Here is a 19,530-nt window from a genome sequence, read left to right on the forward strand (position 1 = left end):
CTATCGGTTTCAAAGTATTCGGTAGTAATGTATAAATGCATAAACAAAAAGTATCTTAATAAAAAATAGCAAGGTTTTTTTTTTAAATTTGTACCTATTTGGTATCCGATAAATTTCCTAATATTGTTGTACCTACCCATTTAAATGTTTTATTCAAACCCATTTAAATAAATACTTTTCATTGAAATCAGATAGCTACATAAAATGTATGTTCTAATGACTAAAGTTCTAATGTTCTAATGGCAATAATATATGTATAATTCTATAGTTAATTGTGGTTTTGTATCTTACCGATCACTCCTCGGTTTTTATTACGATATTCTAAAATATCCTTTTTTATCGATATTACTGTAAATGATACCTACCTATAAAAATTTTACCAATAATTAAAAATTATTGTAAATGTAATCTCCGCAATACATCATATTGTATGTAGTCTTAAATCACTAATAATAGCTTTCACCCGAAAATAATATTGAGTCAGGAAATGCTATTCAAATGGCACAGTAAACGTGGGCCTTCTTTTGTTTGTTAAGTACACATTGGTGTAGTAAATTTAATGTTTTATAGTGTTTTCAGTTATATTCTAAATTTCTCGTCGGACAAACCGGTATAATATTTTTCAGTAGGAACAATGAACAATAATTTATATTTTATTCTTATCTTTTCATTTTATACCCATAATTATAAAGTAGGTATCAATGTAAATAAATATATACAGTGAACCTTTTGCATTTATAGGTACCTATTAAAATATTATAGTAACACTATGTACTCTATGTACATAAAATTGGTAAATTGTAGGTAGGTACAAGAAATTCATTTTAGGATAACTGAATCATTTTGCTTCTAATTTCATAAGTTGGTACCAAATAATAATATTATAAAAATAAAGGTAATCATAATCGATCTGATGTTAGAAGGCATACACATAATAATATACAAATATATTAAATACAATAATATACCTAATAGTAAAATTTAAAAAAAAAATCTGATAGTATTTTTTTTCCTCAGTATTGCAGGGTGGAGGTAGGCCGTTAAGATCTGACATAAATAACGGTTTTGGATAGTTTTTGAAATTCAACTTAATCTTACCGATACCAAACTATAATATTTTCGGTACGCTTCGGTCGATCCGACAATTAACTACAACAAAACTAACCAGCACCATCTGTAAATAATAAAATTGTAATTTTTCGGATCTGATCTCAGCAGCCCACCTCCACCCTTCGCCACTGCAATATTTCTCTGTACCCATGTCCGTAAAATTAGTTTATGTAATGTAGGTTTACCGTTTTAAATGGACTTCGTCTGTACATAATGTTATTGACTAAATTTAATTTTATTAGCAAAAAAACCCCAATCACCTGCAAACAATGTTTTAATGTATTTTGTATTTTAATAACATGTACTTTATGTTTTTTCTTCATTTTGAGCTTTTCAGAGTAAGATACTTAATTAGTATAAGAAATATTATAATGTTTGGTAGTTATATTATTTTAGTGGTAATTTCACGCCTATTATACGTTTTTTTTTATATTGTAGGTACTATGTAAGCAAAATAACTACTTTGCATTTTGATAAAATTAATATGTCAAAGGCAGTATTATTTCAAATACTAATATATATATATATATGACAAAACAGAACAGTGACAAAATAGAACATCGATAGATATAACTATGACCTTTCAGGAAAATATATAAATTTTATATTGAAATTGTCCTATATCAATTAGTTGATAGATTTTTAATAGCACAGATTTTCAATACGCCATAATAAATCAAATTATATACATAATTTCTGCTAATCGCTAGAAAACCTCAAATAAACTTAACTCGGTGTTGCCGGCAAGCTTAGGATATCTTATCTTAATCAATATATGTTCAAAATGTTTGGGTGACTAGGTACAACAAAATAATCTGTTTAATAATTCTGCAGCGATAAAAAACGGAATATTAGCTATTTGAATATGTATTGTAATCTATCTATTTGTATAGCTATCTATTACCGTTGAATATGGACAAACAATATAATTGTAAACTATTAAACATAGTTTGCGGGTACAAATTATTTCCAAAGCGCCATAAAATAAATGCATTTTATAATCCGTTCCATATCTTGTATTTTCCCTAATTTAATCATTTAAATGGTTTTACAATAAATGGTGTTAACCTAGTATGGTAAATCAAGCAGCTGCACGCTTTGAAGTTATAAAGACAAAGTATGAGACCCTTAGTAATCGAGTGGCAATAGTCGTGCATGATTATCAAAATCAAACAGATAAATTTAGGTATTTACGCCAATTGGCCAACATGCAGTGATGACATTATACAATTTTATATACTCTATATTGTATAAAAATATGCAATTTTTTCAAATATTATGCCTTGATTATTTCACTTAAAAAAATTTTTTTTTTAAATAATAAATATTTATATATAAGTATTTGTATTTCGTTTAAAATTTAATTAATAAATAGATTCCACAAAAATTTATGTTTCATTTTCCTCTGGCTGTTCTGTTTTATCTTGTTCTGTTTTGTCCGGTCACCGTTGTTTTTTAAATTCTTAAAATAGGATCTGCTTAACTAATCCGGTGTACTTCCTTGTACCAATATACTTAATATTTTTTGTATTTACTGATCTATCTCTTGTGTTATGTACATTAAACTGTTTTAATATTATTTCTTTGTTTCTAAATGTTATGTTGTGAACGTCTTAAACTTATAATTTGTAATGTCCACAATATGTAAAATAAATAAATTGAAATTGAAAAATTGAAAATTGAAAAATACCTATATTTATTGATGTCCGATTATTATACACGATTATACGGTAATTGTATGAGATGTACACAGTATAAAATGTAAAACAATTACTTAACTGTATTTAAAAACACATATTTAAACTTTTGAACCGATCTTTTAAAATGCCTAATTTCTATATTGGAGACTTGGTCTATAGTCTATAGCAATGGTGGCCAAAGCGTAGCTCTTGCGCCAAACGCGACGCATTGCCACTTTTTGCGCCTACCTAATCTTTTGAAGTAGGTTAGACAAGATCCCGTCCCTAGACAGCGCCAAAATGCCGCCCTATTTTTTATAAAGTATTTTTTGTCATTCTTTCACGATTAAAATATTTATGAAATGTGTTGTAAAGATACATTACCAAAAAAATATATAACTACTAATAAATTTAGTTTCATTTATTAATCTAATTAAATTTTGAAAATATTAATTCAGATACATTTAAAAATACAACTGGCAACTACCAAAACTCGCGAATGAGCAGCAAAAATATTTGGTTAAATTTAAAATTAAGCAAGTATATATCTACCTATAGGTATATAGGTTGATACATACTAACATAAGACTTGACTTCCAAAGACAACGGAAGTAAACTAGACATCGCGAATCCGACAAAAAAATAAAGTTTTGTTAAACCTTGTGTGTTAATAAATACTCTTGGTTTCCAACCAGTGAGCTGATTTTTTTTAATGGAAAGATATTTCCACTATTAGGTACTAAGTTTATGTAGCTATTTATATATATATACCTAATGATTCTCCTCGATTTTCCGCCCTTCGAGTAAATGCCGCCCCCAAGCGACGCTCATCCTGCCTACCCCCACGGGACGTCACTGTGTAGGCGCCATAACTGAATCCATTTTCATATTTTCAACACTTGAGTGCTCTCATAGCATCAGTTCATTTAATATGAAATGAAAAATGTTCATCTCTCAGTTAAAAAATGAGGATTTGAGTCACTTTTCACACTTAAAAGAGCAAAATGAATTTGCTGCGGATAATAGAAATTCGACCAAATATATTGAAAAAATCAAGATATTGCAGGGGTCATTTGAAAGTCGTTTTCATTATTCTGCTAACGAAGAAAACTGCATGCTCGCACATTGTTATAAAACTATTTTTATTTAGTGAACAAAATGTAATGTAGATGACTAGTAACATACAAATGGAACTGATTGATTTAAAAACAAATAAAATTCTTTATTGAAAATGAAGTTTGATAAACTTTTTACAAATCAAAATGCTTTGACATAATTAATTTCTGGTGTGTTCATTACCATGTGAATATTTACCAAAAATTTAAGTTTAAGTATTTAAGTTATATAATGTCGTTTTGGATCGACATACAGACAGTGAACAAGCAGCTGGTGTCAACGAAACGGAGCCGTGTAACTACACCTTACCACAGATACGCTGGATCGTATTTTTTTTCATCAGCACACAATTCCATTGAACACATAGCCATTAATATTCTTAATGGAATGGAAGGCTCCAACCATTTGTTGGACTCATCGAGCCGTCCGACTTGGGTGCCACAAAGGCTAGAGTCTGTCTTCTATAAGCTGGCGTGCCGTTTTCCCCCAGCTACAGATTCTAATTTTTGATGCTTTTAAATAAATGACATCTTTCTGCGGGCGTGAAGATTCCTTCACATACATTTTGCTGTCCGAATTGTATAGCTTTGTTTTTTTTTTATATTTTTATAAATTCATTATTAAATACCTTTCTGTACCACGGCACTTGGTATTAGGGTAATATTATTAGAATCAGATACGCTCGATTAAGACCGAGTGTGGTGCGAGGCGGCTCGGTTTGCAATACCACAAAAATAAGTTCATATCTGAAAAACCAAAACAACAGGAAAAGAGTAGTAACGATAAAGAAACATGACGTTCCTATAAGCGACATGCAATAAAATTAATATTGTGTTCCCGCTAACAGAAAAAAGGTGAGATTAAGTGAAGAAAATGTTTATGTGCCATCGCCAATAGGTATTGTAAATAAAATATTATGTATGCGCTAAAAATATATTCCCATATACACCCATGGTGGCCGCGCGGCTTAAGCGTTGGACTATAAAACCGTGGGTCCCAGGTTCAAATCCTGGGCCTGGCAAGTACACATATTGTTTTTCAATTTGTGTGTGTCAGGGTATGGACCTAATAGGTTGAGCAAGTGGCTGACATCCATTTCTCGTAAAAAACAAAATCTGTCAATACAAACCTCTACTCTGTGGAAGCTCATATATGATCCAATTAGGATCGAACATGGTCGAAAGAAGAAAAAATATATTCAAAGATGGGTAGGAAGAGGTACCTACCTAGCATAATTATATGTAATTTTTTAAATAGGCATTAAGTGCCGTTTGTATCAAGTGACATTAGTAGGTATTAAAATGGATGACAATAATTAATGAATTGTGGTGTGTCGTCTTGTTCTAATGTAAAAAACATCGTACCTACATACATGCTGAAAAGAGTTTGAATTTAGCTAGAATTTTGTCAACGCCAATTATTATTGGCGTTTAAATATTTCAACTAGGTATGGAAAAGTAAATCGACATCGAATGATATTTAGATATTGACAAAAGTAACGATACCAGTATCTAGCATGTCGATACTTTTTGACGTCCCTAATTGAATTGAACGATGCGACGCCATCTTGTTTCATTCTGTTCAAGTCTTCGTTGTTATTTGTTACCGACGTTACCGTTCCGCCAACGCTGCAACACTTATTCTCGTTCAATATAAGTATAATTATTTAAACACATTGACGAGGGTTAATCATTTCATTTCAGTATAATAGTAATTACTGTTTGCAAAACTGCTCTTATATCAATACTGACAGCGATTGACATTCTTGCATAACCTAAAAATTGTGACACGTGTCTTGTGTTGTATTTCAGCGTACCTACTGTAATCAGATTTTTGTAAAAATGGATATTAAAAGTGAACCGCTGGACGCTGAGTCAGATGGTGAAACGCAACGCCGTGTTGTAGCATATAAAATTATACCAAATATTCACCAGTTTATCCCGAAAGGTCCTTCATCACCAGAAGCTGTTGACGATACCACGGTTAAGGTTATTATGATAATGTTTAATAAACGTTGCGTTATGAAGAGTTTTTTGCACTCATTCCTTGTCTTCGAAACGTTCTATTGAAAACGTATACCTGCTTACCTATTTGTTTGTTTCTTGGTTGATATCAAAGCTGATGTCGATGGAAACTGTCTTCCGATTGAAGAATTCGGTCTTTGCTCGACTGCGCTGGTGATTAATAATGATTCACCGGTGGGTACCATTCCTTACAAATTAATTATTGTATTGTAAAACTATCATGCGCGGCATAGGGGCGGCAGTTAGACAAAGGGCGGCGATTTCATGAATTTATGAATTGCCGAATATTTTATTTTAATATAATATTCAGTTTACTGAAATCAATGATCCGTCGCCAACTCTAATATGTTGAGAGACACCTTAGATAACGCTTCATAATTAATACTTAATTGTCTATTTTTCGTTCAGATGCAAATACTACTCTGGTAAATAACAGACTAAGAAAACCATATATGACTGCTATAGAAAAGTCTCAAAAATATCTTCCAATGATATTGTATTAATTGTTACCGTTCCGCCAACGCTGCAACACTTATTCTCTAAAATATAAGTATAATTTAAACACATTGACCAGTGTTAATCATTTCATTTCAATATAATAGTACTTACTGTTTATAAAACTGCTCTTATATTAATACTGACAGCGATTGACATTATTGCATAACCTAAAAATAGTGACACGTGTCTTGTGTTATATTTCAGCGTTCTGTAACCAGATTATTGTAAAAATGGACAATAAAAGTGAACCGCTGGACGTTGAGTCAGATGGCAAAACACAACGCCGTGTTATAGAATATAAAATTATACCAAATATTCACCAGCTTAGACCGAAAGGTTCTTCATCACCAGAACTTGTTGACGATACCACAATTAAGGTTAATTTACATAATGTTTAATTAATGTTGCGTTATATAATGTTTTGGCAATTGTGCCGCAGATGCCGTCATGAGCTATTATGTTTTTTTCTACGAAAACAGTTTATTCCAAGTAGAAAATTATAATAAATACCCTTTTCTGTTGGCGCATAGGCTTTTCGATCCAATAATTGTTAATTTAAAATTTTCATACATTTTGATGCATCATTAGGTAATATCAGGTTGGGAGAAGTGAGGTTAGGTTTAGTTTGATCTTAAAGTTATAAAATCTCATGACGGCAGCTGCGGCACATTTACCAATGTTTTTTACACTCATTCCCTGACTTCGAAACGTTCTATTGAAAACGTTTACCTACCTACTTATTTGTTTGTTTGTAGGTTGATATCAAACCTGACGTCGATGGAAACTGTCTTCCGATTGAAGAATTGAAGAAAAGAAGCGTTTGCCCCACTGGGCCAATATCTTATAATGATTCACAGGTGGGTACCTGACTAATAATCAATTGTAATGTATGCCGGCTCGCACATCACAACTCGCCTTGTGTGCCTGACGGCCATAAATTAAAACCTTCGAGACTGCCGGCGAATGTTGCACGATCACAACCTCGCACATCTGCCTAGCGCTGCTAGCTCTAGCTCTACCAAACGCAGCGACAGTCTGGAGAGAAATGGCCGATTCGCCCGATTCTGCAGCTGTGTGCATGCGCGGAGTCGATATTGGCCTGACATCGACATGCAGGCTTTAGCCAATGCAACTAGACGAATGTCGCAGGGTCGCAGAGTTGCAGTTGCATCGGCCAATCTGCGAAGCTCCATTTGATAACGTTTGTTTCTTGGTTTACGATGACGTCACATCGACGAATTCGTCGTAAGACGCATGCGGCGAGTTCTGATGTGCGAGCCCTCTATAACTTGGCGCTAGTGAGTCATACAGAGGCCGGCATTTTCAATGAAATATTTTTTCGCGCAGTAAATTCAGTTCACAAGCGTCAGTGATCTCTGTCCAACCAAACGTTAAAAGACGATCACAAATCCTAAGATAACCCATAATGATTTAATAACGAGTCAACTGTTCGTTCAGATGCAAATATTCCTGTAAACACCAGACTAATAAAACAATAATATTATTACTGCTATGAAAAAAAGGGTGCCAAACCGAATCATGTTTCGTAATTCTGATGATCATCAATTATTTTAACGAGAAATATTACTAAATAACAACAGCACAATTTTATGATTTCAACTCGCTAGCTTGTGTTTTAATTATTTTAAACATTTTTATTGATTTATTTCTCACTTAACACATTACAAAAAGAAAGATATATTCATTATTTTTTATTTGTATTTACAATTTCATAAAAGAAAACGTAAATCGTGTGTTGTTTTTACTGCAATATTATTTTATGTGAGTATACATATAAATAACACACAATTGTAGGATAATTGGAAGACATTAAGATAATCGCAACTATTGACTTTTGACAACTCGAATTTTTTATTCGTTCCTTGAGCAGTAGCAAAGCATAGACAAATTGACGATGTATTGTCCTCGTACTTCTGGCTCGCCAATGGAACGCCGGCATTACCCAATTTTGTCTGAAGATGTCAAAAGGCAAAAAGCTCGAATAAAATGACACATTGATGGGTAAACAACATAATTTAGAATTTATAATAATATAAAGTTCGAATAATATTGTTTGGCTCAATTTACCGAGAGCTCACCGCAGAGAAACGTCAGATTTTTTTACTCAATACTTGAAAGTGACCATACGCCACTTTTTGAGCATAGACAACCATAGTAAAACCGCTATTATAAGCGTAGACAATAAGTACGGTCACAGAGAACAGTGAAATATTTTAAGAAACTTAATAATTAACATTACAATTATTACGTTAGCGACAATACCTATGTAATAAAATAATGCAAGTTCCTATTTCTTTCGAGCGTTGGTTATATTTTGGCTTTTTATTTAAATAAAGCTACCTACCTCTTTGTCAACCTTGTAAATGGCTAATTTTGAAACAATAATAATTAATGTCGTCTACGAGAGCAGACGGTAAACGCGGTTGCATTACAGATACGTTTTATAAGACACTTATTTACATATTCCAAAGTTTTTTCGTCGGCCTTCAAGACAAGTAGTAAGATAGTAGTTATAATATATTAAGTTGTAGTCTACCCCTAGTTGAACGCATATCCGAGAAAATTAAGATTTAAAAATTACGAAGTTAGTTTGGTATATTTAATATAAAAGATAACATGCTTCATGAATATTTATGATAGGTATATTATGCTGAAACGTAAATTTTAAGTAGGAAAAGGAGCATTTAAATGAAAATCAGTGACGTTTAATTTCAATCAGTGTGAGCCGTTTATCGAGGCTGTCTTGACCGAGCAATTTGTTTGTGGAAGCGAAATGTCTTCGTGGGGCTCATAAACTGAAGCCTGTTTTATTTATTATATATTTAATTAAATGAATACGAATACAGAATACTAACTATGGAAATATTTATTATAATCTTATAAGAACAATCACTAATCAAAGAGTAAATAAAAGCGATCCAAGCCATTTTCACTCGTATTTCTTATTTTATTGATAAAATTTGTGCCGGAATTATCTGAAATAATAACAATATCGTTTAGTTAACACGGCTAAATTTTATATAAAAAATATTGTTATCTATAACGTTATTTTGAAAAATGTTCCTTATTTTCGCATAACTATTAAGAGCGTTTTTATGCGAAGGTTTAAGGCTCGCAAAAACCAACGCGAATATTCACAAAAGTACCCCGTCAGAATATCCCGAAAAAAGCACCCGCCATCGGTACGGAAGGTCCGGTCAAAAGAGTCTCTAAAAAGCTAACGCCGCTGTAACACTCCCTACTTACCTGTTATTAATGAACAAACAAAACGTTTATTCACGCAAGAGATCTAAAAATAGAATGAAAGCCATCAATTTGATATATATTTGGCTATTTTTGAGATTGTTTTGACCGGACCTTCCATACCGATGCTGGTGCTTTTTTCGGGATATTTTGATAGGGTAAATGCGAATGGATGGCAGTGTTGGAGACAAATTATTGTATCAATGATAATATAAAATTATTTATATATTTGAATGCTCGATACCGAAACGTCAAGCAATCGCAGCGCTCCATATTGAACTTTGTAAGATTATAACTTAATTCCCTTCCGAAAGCTCTTTCCCGTAAGCCAATACGAGCTTGATTGGCGAATATTCGCTGCGAATAATTCGCTTTTGTGTGTAGACCGCATTAAGCACGAATGGATTTGTGTCAAAGTGACGTGACCCGGCTCGCGGCCAGCTCATTAATGTAACCGGGCCGTCACTAAGGAGACTAGGGATGAACTGGGAAGGTGGATCTCCCTTGTGGTAACACAACTTTTGATTATCCGTAAATAAAACTCTTGGTTGGTGTGATACCAAATTTATTCAGGTTCAATGTTCACAGTGTCACAATCATATTATTTATTATTGTTCAAACAATTAAAACTTATGAAGATGTCTGTGAACTATTTATTTATTTATTATATAAGTTCGATGAAACCTTTCAAAAGGTTCCGAAACGTTCACACCTAATCTGAGGAATGTATACGCAAATGTTCGATAAATATTTTTATTTCGTAAAAATATTTTCTTATACAATGTCACAATCGTTTTTTTTTTTATAAACCGCTTATAAAAGGGTCATTTACATTTATAAACTTATTCATTAAAAGTTTATTATTGTTTACAAACTTATTCACTAATAGTATATTTATATTTACAAACTTATTGACAGAAAGTTTGTTTATTATTTACAAATATAGTTTCAATTTTTTTTATAAAACTATAAAATAGTTTCTAAAGTTTGTTATTATAACTATAAAATAGTTTCTAAAATTTGTTATTATTATTACAAACTCGGTTTATTAATTTGTTTTTATTTCAAAACAAACTTTCGCGCGATTTATTTCGATTACCTCATCCCGAAAAACACGTAGAGAAATCCCCGTAGCTTTTTCCAGAACGGAATGAAAAGAATTACTCCGCCGATTACGTCACGAGTTAACCGTTAACTGGTATTCGGTTTTTCCCGTTTCTATTCGCCCCCTTTCGAAAGGAGGACTTTTAAACTGATTTTCGTCTTCGCGTACGATTTGCGCCTCTCCGGTGGAGGTCTTACGATCGACGACTTGAGAGCTGCTGAACTGGTGAACTGTTGCTTGTATGGGAGAAGGGTCACTTTTTATACCCTCGGGACTGAAGTCCAGTAAGAAATAGTCCGAGAGGGACAGCGAATCCGTCCTTTTCGCACGCCCTTCGCCCAAAATTTAGTTTTGGTATATCTTTTGTTGATGATACCTTTCTAATGGGGATAACTTTCAATAAAGTTAAGCTGAATTTACTTTATGTTATTCTTGCAAAATTATGTGTTAACCGTGGTTGTTTTCATAGCCTCGGGAACATGTCCCGCAAATACGCATTTAGGAATGAGTCACAAAAATTGTTAATTTTGTACCTTTTTATGCATTCAACGGTAAGGAAAGGTTTTTATCTTTCCAATGAGCTACTACAATAAGTATTCGTACGCGGAATAAGGGAGTGACAGCCCTTAATCGAAAACGATTAAATGATGACGTTACGCCACCAAGATTTCACATGATAAAGTTTCCACCGCTCTAAGTCGTTCAAGACCAATAGAAAATTACCTAACTTTAATAAAACTAGTTGGACCCGAAATATCTTTCTCACTTAATAACTCCCCTCGGTACGGTAATTATCACGTAATAAAATTACCATGATATACCCAACATTTACAAATAAATATGTGAATGCTTTAATTTAACAAACATATTAATCACGAGCAATCACTAATTTATGAATCTTGTAATAGTGTTTTAGCACTTTAGCTAAATACAATCTGTAATTTATTTTCTCCTCACGAGGTGAAATAGCTGGCTCGAATATTTATGTCGAATACTTCTTGCGATTTCAAGGTCACGCGATGTTTTTCAAGTATTGAATTTTAATATTTTATTTCTTCATTCATATGAAGTACGATCAAGATTTACTGTTGCTGATGAGTAGAAACCCATCTAAGGCAAGGGCTCGAGATTCTCTACTATTTATTTTTACAATATTTAATGGATTAAGTGGATTTTTAGTACACAAAAAAATCTATATTTTATAATTATGCGTACATAAGCATATGTACGAGTTTACAATATTTCTACAATAATAGCTTAGCTCTACCTTAATCTAATTATATTAATATAAAATTACATTATTCATAATCGTACAGTGCAGGAATTTATAAGTACCAATTTTTCTATTTTTATACAGTTTTAATATTTGTACCAAGTGTAATCAAGCATGTACTTATCTTTCATGCAAACAATTTTTCACATGTTTCATTTTCAAATTCCAAAGGACATTAATCAATAGAAACAAGTTTATTCATATCTCAGAATGACCGCGGCAAAAATTTGCTGGGTGACTATATCTGAGTCTCTGATCACAGCGTTACAATTGTACATGAGAACTCTCGATTTCTGAACTGAAATTTTTACATAAAATTTTCATTACATTTAGTAAAAAGTGTTAACAATAATACATTTACCTTCTACTACTAAACGATTATTCTTACTTATTACCTGTTTATGGTCTTTTGACCAATTATATTTCTGCTTCTTCCATAGTGTGTACTGAGAAGTCGTTTTTGACTTGCCAACAAGAACTATGGGACTTATATACATCTTATTAGTACTTTGTCGCGAGGTTGTCGCATGGCTTTTGAGTGGCAGAATTGACTACAAGGCTAGATTTGTATAGTTATGTCGTCAACTATACTCTTTTTTCAAACACCAACTGAAGGTCGGCGTTTCTGTTCGTGTCAAAAGGTTATTTTATAATTACCTATTTAAATTTTATGAAATGCCTTGGCGAACTCTATTACGCTATACTGATTTTTGAAAACGGCGAATTTTATTATTTAAAATGTTTGAATTTTATTCATTGTAAATGATTTTTATATTTGTACTTATTGTCTACGCTTAAAATAGTGTTTTTGCCATATAATAGCGGTTTTTTTCATGATTTTCTATGTTTAAAAAGTATAACTTAGATGCTTTTAAGTATTGAATAAAGAAATCTGACGTTTATCCAGGTTGAGCGGTCGTAATATGGAGCCTATTGTTTTTCTAGGTTTCTACAAATGAATTTTGCACAAAGCATGATACAAGTAAGAGTCAACAATCCTCGCCTGATGGAATGATACAGTATTCCGAAGTGACAATAGATCTTCAAAATATTAAAAAAGAAATATTAGAACTAGATACTCCGAAGGAACTTCGACTTATTCTGAGAAGAGTCACACATTTAACACGAAATTTGATTTGTAGCATCTGTAACGCAGTATTTGGATGCGGATGTGCTCTCAAAAGTCACCGATTGGTTCACACGGATGTGATTGATTACCAAAGTCATGCGCCTAAAGAATACAACTTGGGCCCATATGGATGCTCCCAACATAGTTGTAAAAAAACACGTAAAATGACACATCCTTGTGAAAAACCTTATAAATGCGATGTGTGCTCACATAGTTGCTCGCGATCTAGTGATCTAAATAGACATAAAATGACACATAGTGGCGAAAAACCCTATAAATGCAATGTGTGCCCATATATATGCTCGCGATCTAGTGATCTTAAAAGACATGAAATGACACATACAGGTGACAAACCTTATAAATGCAATGCATGCTCATATAGATGCAAGGTACCTAGTACTCTTAAAATGCATGAAATGACACACACTGATGAAAAAACTTATAAATGCAATGTATGCTCATATATATGCTCGAAATTAAGTCATCTTAAAATGCATGAAATGACACATACTGGTGAAAAACTCTATAAATGCAATGTGTGCCCATATATATGCTCGCGATCTAGTTATCTTAAAAGACATAAAATGACACATACAGGTGAAAAACCTTATAAATGCAATGTGTGCTCATATAGATGCTCGGAACATGGTAATCTTAAAAAACATGAAAGGACACATACTGGTGAAAAACTTTATAATTGCAATGTGTGCTCATATAGATGCGTGCAACAAAGTAATCTTAAAATGCATGAAATGACACATACTGGTGAAGAACTCTATAAATGCAATGTGTGCCCATATATATGCTTGCGATCTAGTGATCTTAAAAAACATGAAATGACACATACAGGTGAAAAACCTTATAAATGCAATGTGTGCTCATATAAATGCTCGGAACCTGGTAGTCTTAAAAGACATGAAAGGACACATACTGGTGAAAAACCTTATAAATGCAATGTGTGCTCCTATAGATGCTCGGAACCTGGTTGTCTTAAAAGACATGAAAGGACACATACAAGTGAAAAACCTTATAAATGCAATGTGTGCTCATATAGATGCTCGGAACCTGGTAGTCTTAAAAGACATGAAAAGACACATACTGGTGAAAAACCTTATAAATGCAATGTGTGCTCATATAGATGCTCGAATGTTGGTAATCTTAAAAGACATGAATTTACACATACTGGTGAAAAACCTTATAAATGCAATGTGTGCTCATATAGATGCTCGGAACCTGGTAGTCTTAAAAGACATGAAAGGACACATACTGGTGAAAAACCTAATAAATGCAATGTGTGCTCATATAGATGCTCGGAACCTGGTTGTCTTAAAAGACATGAAAGGACACATACAAGTGAAAAACCTTATAAATGCAATGTGTGCTCATATAAATGCTCGCAACAAAGTCATCTTAAAATGCATGAAATGACACATACTGGTGAAAAACTCTATAACTGCAATGTGTGCCCATATATATGCTTGCGATCTAGTGATCTTAAAAGACATCAAATGACACATACAGATGAAAAACCTTATAAATGCAATGTGTGCTCATATAGATGCTCGGAACCTAGTAATCTTAAAAAATATGAAAGGACACATACTGATGAAAAACCTTATAAATGCAATGGGTGTTCATATAGGTGCTCGGATCCTAGTAGTCTTAAAAAACATGAAATGACACATACTGGTGAAAAACCTTATAAATGCAATGGGTGCTCATATAGATTCTCGGATCCTGGTAGTCTTAAAAAACATGAAATGACACATACTGGTGAAAAACCTTTTAAATAATATATTTGTTCTTATATATTCTCTGAATCTGGTAGTCTTAAAATAAATGAAATGACACATACTGGTGAAAAACCCTATAAATGCAATTTTTGCTCATATAGATGCTTGCGACTAACTTGTCTTACAAAGTATAAAATGATATACTCCTAATCTTAAAAAAAAAACAAAAAAACATGCATACTGCTGAAAAACCATATAAATGCAGTTTATGCCCATGAGAATGCTCTCAAATTAGTAGTATTCGACCATGAAATGACACGTACCGGTCAAAAACCCTATTAATGCACTGTGTGCTCATATACAATCTCGCTACTTGATCATCTTAAAAAACATCGAATAAACACATACAGGTAAAACACTTTATAAATGCAATGTGTGTTCTTATAGATGCAGGCAATTTAGTACTCTTAAAAGCCATGAAATGACACATACTGTTGAAAAACCTCGTAATTGCAATGTGTGCCTATATAGATGCTCGCAAAGGAGTAGTCTTAAAATACATGAAATCAAGCATTCTAGATACTAACTGAGGTCCTCCTTACTTCTAACGGTTTCAAAGTATTCGGTAATAATTTTAAATTTAAAAACAAAAAGTATTTTTTTTAAATTTCTCCTTTTTTGGTATCCGATAAATTTCATAATATTGTTGTACCTACCCATTCAAATGTTGTATTAAACCCATTTAAATAAATACTCTTCATTGTAATCAGATAGCTGCATAAATGTTTATTTTAATGAGTAAAGTACACATAATTTATTTATAATTCTATACTTAGTTAATTGTGGTTTTGTAACTTACCGAGCACTTCTCGATTTTTATTACCATATTCTTAAATATCCTTTTTTATCGATAATACTGTAAATGATACCTACCTGTATCAATTTTACCAAGAATTAAAAATTATTGTAAATGTAATCTCCGTAATAAATCATATTGTAGGTTGTCGTAAATCACTAATAATAACTTTCACCCTAAAATAATATTGAATCGGGAAATGCAATTAAAATGACACAGTAAACGTGGGCCTTCTTTTGTTTATGAAGTACACAATAGTTGTAGTAAATGTTTTATAGTGTTTTCAGTTATATTCAAACTTTCTCGTTGGACAAACCGGTATAATATTTTTTAGTAGGAACAATGAACAATAACTTATATTTTATGCTTATCTTTTCATTTTATACCAATAATTATAAATGTATCAATGTTCTTAGAGAAATAATTATAGTGAACCTATTGCATTTACAGATATTGTAATATTATAGTAACACTATGTATGTCCATAAAATCGGTGGATTGTAGGTAGGTACAAGAAATTCATTTTAGGATAACTGAATCATTTTGCTTCAAATTTCATAAGTACTTAACAAATAATAATATTATATAAATAAATTGTACCATAATCGATCTGATGTTAGAAGGCATACACATAATAATATACAATAATATTTTTCTCACCAGTGAAGGATGGATGTAGGCTGTTAAGATCCGATGTAAATAATTCATATTAATGTTGTTTGTGAGTCATACGTTCTTGTTTTTATTGAACTAATACTATAATTGATTACATGTGGTTTTGAATAGTTTTCAAATTCAACTAAACCTTGCACATTTTTGTGCACACTTTTTCATTCATACTTATTTCTTTTCATGGAATATAAAATGCATATTACACGTCATGTTGCTAATTCATGAAGTCCTTCCTAAACTCAATAATCTGATACAAAAATAAATATCAATCCATCTTTAAAATATCAAAAATGATGTATGATTTAATGAAATATTTTATAGATAGACCAGTATTTTCTTTCTAATAAAGATATTAAATACCTATCTATAATAGATTGGCGTGCGCAGGGTTTAATTGAATTTTAAAAACTAACCAGTTCCATCTGTAAATAATAAAATTGTAGTTTTTCGGATTGGATCTCAGCAGCTTACCTCCACCCTTCGCCAGTGCAATATATTTTGTACCTATGTCTGTAAAATTAGTTTATGTTATGTAGGTTTACTATTTTAAATGGACATCGTCCGTACATAATGGTATTGACTAAATTTAATTTAAATAGCAAAAATAGCCAATCACCTGCACACAATGTTTTAATGTATTTTGTATTATAATAATAATATGTACTTTATGTTTTTTCTTAATATTTAGCTTTTCAGAGAATGAGGAAGATTCTTCGAAATATTATAATGTTTGGTAGTTGTATTATTTTAGTAGTAATTTCATGTTTATTATAAGTTTTCTTAATATTCTAGGTACTATGTAAGCAGAACAACTACTTTGCATGTTGATAAAATTAATATATCGAAGGCAGTATTATTTCAAATACTAGGTATCTATTATTTTATGTGGCGAAGGTAATAACACACGCCTGCACATGTGTTATTCTACCTTACAACATCCCTCGTTCACTTCAGATGAATTTGCCATTCCCACTCTTCGTAAAATGACAGCCTGTGCTTCAAATTCCGTTTAATACAGATCGAGACACGCGTGGTTTGGTTATAATATGACGTTTCCATGACAAAACAGAACAGTGACAAAACAGAACAACGATAAATATAACTATGACCTTTCAGGAAAAATGTAAATTTAATATTGAAGTTGTCCTATATCTATTGTGTTGATAGATTTTTAATAGCACAGATTTCAATACGCCATAATAAATCAAATTATATAGGTACCTAATATCTGTAATACTAATCGCTAGAAAACATCAAATAAACTTAACTCAGTGTGGATATCTCATCTTAATCAATATATGTTCAAAATGATTAGGTGACAAGGTACAACGAAATAATCAGTTTAATAATTCTGCAGCGATCATCTATCAGCAAGATTTGGATGTCAGAATTAAAAAGGGGTGGATAATTTAATCCTTATCAGGGTTGCCGTTGAATATGGACAAACAAGATAATTGTTTACAATTATATATAGTTTGCGGATACAAATTAATACCAAAGCGCCCAAAAATAAATGCATTTTATAATCCATTCCTTATCTCGTATTTTCCCTAATGTAATAATTTAAATAGTTTTACAATAAATGGTTTCAACCTACGGTAAATCTAGCAGCTGCACGCCTATAAGTTTTTTTTTTCTTTATTTGTAGAAGTCTCTTTTTAAAATCAGATGATCAATACAATTTACAGCTTAAATACTTTCTTTTAAAATTAGAAATCTCTTCGGAGTACTATTTCGCGTTAAAGTTGTTTGTAGAAATCTGTTGACATTATATCTCGTATTAGAAGTACAATTTGACATACATTTTACCATTAAGTTTTTACATAGCAACTTAGATCTTTCTTCTAGTAATGTTATCTTAGCTTCGGCAAGTAGTATGTTAGTAGAGGTACTTTTCCTTAGGCCGTAGTCGTTCTAACTGTAGCTTTGCTCCTTTATTTTTTGGGAAGTAAATATAGCTTCCATGGTCCATTATGGATCTGATGTAGCTTTTATAGAAGGTTATTAGAGTGGAAGGGTGTGATCCCCAAGTACCTCTGAGAAACTTTATAATGTTGGTGGCTCTATTGACTTTCTGGGCAATGTAATTGACATGTTTATCAAAAGAAAGCTTGAAGTCAAAATAAATACCTAGAAATTTGGCTGAGTAAGTTGATTTAATCAAGACATCATTCAATTTAATTTGAAGTTCTCCCGACAGTATTTTGTTTTTGTTGAAATGTACAAATACCGTTTTCTCCGGAGATAGATCCAAACCCAGTTTAAATAGATTATTTCTAATTGTTTCTAGTGCACATTCCATTATATTTTTTATCCTGATTGAGGTCTTTAGTTTTAAGGAACAAAGATATATCGTCTGCAAAATGGGAGACTGTTATAGCTTTCGGGATATTGCGAACAATGTGGCTAACGTATATAATGTAAAACAGCGGACTTAAAATTCCTCCTTGAGGTAGGCCTTTATATAGTATCCTCGGGAGATCTATGTTTGAATTAGTATAGATTAATCTCTCGTAGACAAGAAAAAAAACAGAATTTAACGAGTTTTATGGGGCACCCTATTTGTGCCAATATTTCAACGAGAATATCTGATTGAACGTTATTGAAGGCTCCAATCACGTCCAAAAAAATACCTAGCGTATGTTTTTTTTCATTAAAAGATTCTTCAATATATATTGCAATATTTGTTAGGTTATCCGCACACGAAAATCCTTTCCTGACACATGAGGTCAGTGCAATTGGTCTTAAGCTATCAGAATTAGGTTTATTAATAAAATGTATAAATATGCTTTTCCATTCGTCAGGGAATTCCATGCTATGAAACATGAGGTTAAAAATGTCTAGGAATATATGTTTTATTGGAGTGGGAAGCATATCAATGACTTCATACGTTATCCCGTCCGTTCCAGGTGCGGAATTATGTTGAGAATTTAATGCTTTGCTGAATTCTATGAAAATAAAGTGAGTGTCGAATAGCGTGTTATTTTTGGTAACAGGGAAAATGTTACGGTTACTTGGAACCCACGGTGTGCATAGTTTTTCAAGAGCAGCTTCAATTTTCTCTTTATTTT

At 32.1% G+C, this 19,530-nt stretch overlaps 1 long non-coding RNA gene across 1 annotated transcript; it reads left to right on the top strand.

The window, feature by feature from the left end:
• The first annotated feature begins 6,422 nt into the window (after window positions 1–6,422).
• LOC147076300 (uncharacterized) lies at window positions 6,423–15,145 on the top strand. Its single transcript, XR_015069676.1, has 4 exons — window positions 6,423–6,804; window positions 7,183–7,284; window positions 13,015–14,857; window positions 14,943–15,145. It is a non-coding gene; the product is annotated as an uncharacterized LOC147076300 (long non-coding RNA).
• Window positions 15,146–19,530: the final 4,385 nt, after the last annotated feature.

Source organism: Rhyacophila brunnea, unplaced genomic scaffold (assembly GCF_057557595.1).
Source record: "Rhyacophila brunnea isolate RB1 unplaced genomic scaffold, BYU_Rbru_1.0 scaffold_13, whole genome shotgun sequence".
In the NCBI taxonomy this organism is placed as follows: Eukaryota; Metazoa; Arthropoda; class Insecta; order Trichoptera; family Rhyacophilidae; genus Rhyacophila; species Rhyacophila brunnea.